Here is a 3693-nt window from a genome sequence, read left to right on the forward strand (position 1 = left end):
GTGAATTGTGTTTCTGTTGTTTACTGCTATATCCACGATAAGCTAGTGGGATCATATTGTTCCTAATAAACCAGATTTTTCTCCAGCAGATGCAGAAGTCCGAGTTGATGCTGCTTTGGTGTCTTATTGATTCCTGTCTTGGTGTCGGAGCCAGTCAGCAAACAGAATAAGAGAGATGTTTTAGGTGAAGAGCCGTGCTCTTTTGATTATCTGTTATCCATCACGGCTCTGCTCAGCTCTGCTCTGCATAAAGCCTGGCTGTGTCAACGTGACAGTCTCCTTGTGAAGGACTGTGCAGAAGAAGCAGCAGCCGCACCCCATCAGACATCAAAGCTGTCCCCAAACACTGCAGTTGTCAGCCTCCCTCCTCTGCTCCATACGCCGCTAAACATGAGTGCAAAAACCCCAAATGCCCTGCGGCCAGGTTTTTGTACACCCCCTGCCTCTGTTCTGATCACACTTGTCTTCAAAGGCTATGGCGCCCGGGCTGTTCGGTGGAATTTGTGAAAAGCATTATGCAGTAAAACTAATGTTGAAAGAGTTGAGTGGGCGCGAGAAAATGAGGGGCGAGGAGCAAAAGAGAGCGGTGATGGTGGTGTGTACAGATATATCCCTGAGGAAAGCAACAGCGGAGGGAAGTTCATTTGGGTTGGATGCCCCCACCCGCCCCATCATCCCCCGAACCTCCCTCCTCACAAACCCCCACAATCCCTCCTCTCTCTTTCCCACTCGCCATGCATATAAAATGCATGACATGCTCTGAAGAGGAATTTTAAATCAAGTCCTAGACTTTCAAAAGAGAGTCCAGTGTGGGTGTGGATGGTGTGTGTGTGTGTGTGTGTGTGTGTGTGTGTGTGTGTGTGTGTGTGTGTGTGTGTGTGTGTGTGTGTGTGTGTGTGTGTGTGTGTGTAAAGAAGGGGAGAAAGATGGGCAGTGAGAAGAGGAGGGGGAGGATGGTGAAGCCCTTGTGCCTCTTCTGCTTTAGGGCTACAAGGTGTAAAGGAGGCTTTCCCAGAGCTGGATATCACAGGGGAGATTGGGAGATCAAAGCAGATTGTCTGGATTAAGTCTGGTCCAGCTTTACCCTTCATTTGGAAGTCCATCAGATCCACACATGATACCTTTGCCTCATTTAGAGGCAACCATTAAAACTTCCTGCTGAAATCAAGCCACTTCCTCAAAAGAGGTAAAAAAATAAATAAAATAAATATATAAAAATAGACAGTGTGGAAATCATTAATCTGTTATTGGAATGTAAATATTGAATGAGGCAGAGGAGGTCCTGTTCATACCAGGATGGGATCAACTGTGGAAATACGGCGTGAAGCCTCGTGCTGCCAGAGATTTGTACTACAGTGTCACCTTGTGGCTGCAGCACATATGTTCAACTAGCTTCCAACACAGGCAACGGTGGGTTTGTGACATGTGTGTCTGCAGACAGTTTCTTCATCTACAAGAAAAATGGCAGCTGATTTTACCAAGTGGGTCACATATACAGGGAGGACCACCACCTGCTGGGGTGTTAAAATTGTGTTTTAAAACGAGTCATCCTTTTCCGGCCACACTCTGGCACATATGGCTGCCTATCCCTGCTCTAAAATATCCTCAGGGCAGCGTGCCACAAAGAGAAAAGGCCCCAGTGCTGGAACCTCAACAGCTTCCAGCACTGGGGAAGTTCAGCTGTTTGTGGTCAGTGAAACATTTGCTGAAGAAGAGGAAAAATAATCTGAGACAGGAATCTAAATCTCATTTAAGGAGGAAACAAAACACTGATATTATTAACTACTTATTTCTTTAAAGTGTACAAGTAAGTAAACGCTACACACAGTAGAGTACCTCAATGCATTTATTCATGTAGATGTGATCAAAAAGCCCTGCTGAAGTTCAAACCGAGCATCAGAATGAGGAAGAAAGATGATTTCAGCGACTTTGAGCTTGGCATCTTTGTTGGGAGCCAGTTGGGCTGCTTTCAGAAACTGCTGATCTTCTAGGATTTTCCCCAACACAATCATCTTTAGGTTTCACGGAGAATGCAGTCATAATATCAGTATTGACCAAAGTCTCACAGGAATGTTTTTCAGCACTGTGTCGAATCTGTGCCATATAAAGGCAAAAAAGGGGGTCCAAGCAATCCAAGGTGGCCGGCGAGTGCATCGTCCTCATGTGTAGCACACCAACTTTGAATGCTGCACTTCAGGGTTTAGGTTCACTGGAGGGGTGTGGGTGTTAAAATTGGGACACTATTGCAACAGTGTTTTTGAGAGCTAACATCGGTCTATTGTGAAATGTGTGAGAGGTCAGGTGATCATGTGTTTGCATAGTGCCAAAGGCCTGTGTCCAAATCGGAGCGCACACATTTTCTCAGGGGCAAGTTTTACTGCTAATCTAAATATATTTAAATACACACATAATTAAAATCTTTTTCTTTTTTAAATCAGAATGCAAGGACTCAAACTATTTAATGAAAAGCATTTTTACACCATTTTATTACTTTTGTCCAACTTATTTTTCACACTGAACTGTATTTCTTCAGTTCCTGTAATTACATTCAAAGCCTACTAAATACATTTTTTAAAATCCGGTTTTATTGGTGCATTTTTAACATTTTACCATTTTTTGGTGCTGAAAGTTTGTATTTATTTACTTACCGCTGTCTCATTTTGATGTTAGCATTTTTAAGCTTACATTTTTTGCATTATTACATTTTCTAGAGGAAGCACTAGAAATGTGCGCATGAAAAATGCTATAAAAATACAGCTGAGTTGAGCTTCAATATCGACCGCTCCAGGATCAATACGTCTTGTGAGAGTTCACGTCGTGGAGCCTAGTAAGTTTGATCTTACTTTTTACCCCTAACATGCATGAAAACCCCCACCCCCCTCAAAAAAAGAAAAACATGGCTTACAGTACATTCAGTGTCTCTTTATTTTTCTGCAGCCAGAAAAATAGAAAAAGTAAAAGAAAACAAAAGAAAAAAAAACAACATTCATACTGCTGAAGTGTAGTTTCTCATGCTTGCACATTTACAGTACATGTTGATCCGTTACAAAGTTTCTCTGACCTACACATATTGCCACAATGTATTTACAAAAATAACATGAAACCTGCAGTCTCTCTTCAAACACGTCAGTGTTCATAAAAATAAAGCTTTCTGTGACACATTTCCCCAAAACGATCCTATTTACACTCGAAGATGGAGATGAGTCCTGTCGAGCTACAGCTGAGATAACCAGACTGATTTGAAGATTCAAAACTACTGAAAATAAATGGGAAGGAGGGGAGAAAAAGGGCCTTTTCAAATATTTAAAAAAGGCTTTTTCCCGAACCAGGTGTTACCATTATAAAAACTCATACTTAACTCTTATTGATCACTCGTGACTTAAAGCACTCCTGGCTGACAGAAGCGTGCATCCTCCCTCTGAGCACTGCGTAACAGCGCCAGCATGATTTAGGATTTTCTTTCAAGAATAAGATTTAACAGAACTTCTTGACGCTTCTGGCACAGTTTTAAATTTATGCCGCCCCCAAACCAACCAAGTTAATGCACACCTTTGAAGAAGCAGGTACAATTTGCACTCTGCTTCGATATTACACATTCATACTCATCATTGCACCCATTTTACAACATACATTTCTGTGGAGAGAAGAAAATAAAGGCACAAATAAATATTGGGCATTGAGTAGGTCTGTATT

The sequence above is a fragment of the Rhamphochromis longiceps genome, linkage group LG18, assembly GCF_057381845.1.
Source record: "Rhamphochromis longiceps isolate RC_006_pf linkage group LG18, R_longiceps_female_GT1.1, whole genome shotgun sequence".
Taxonomy (NCBI): Eukaryota; Metazoa; Chordata; class Actinopteri; order Cichliformes; family Cichlidae; genus Rhamphochromis; species Rhamphochromis longiceps.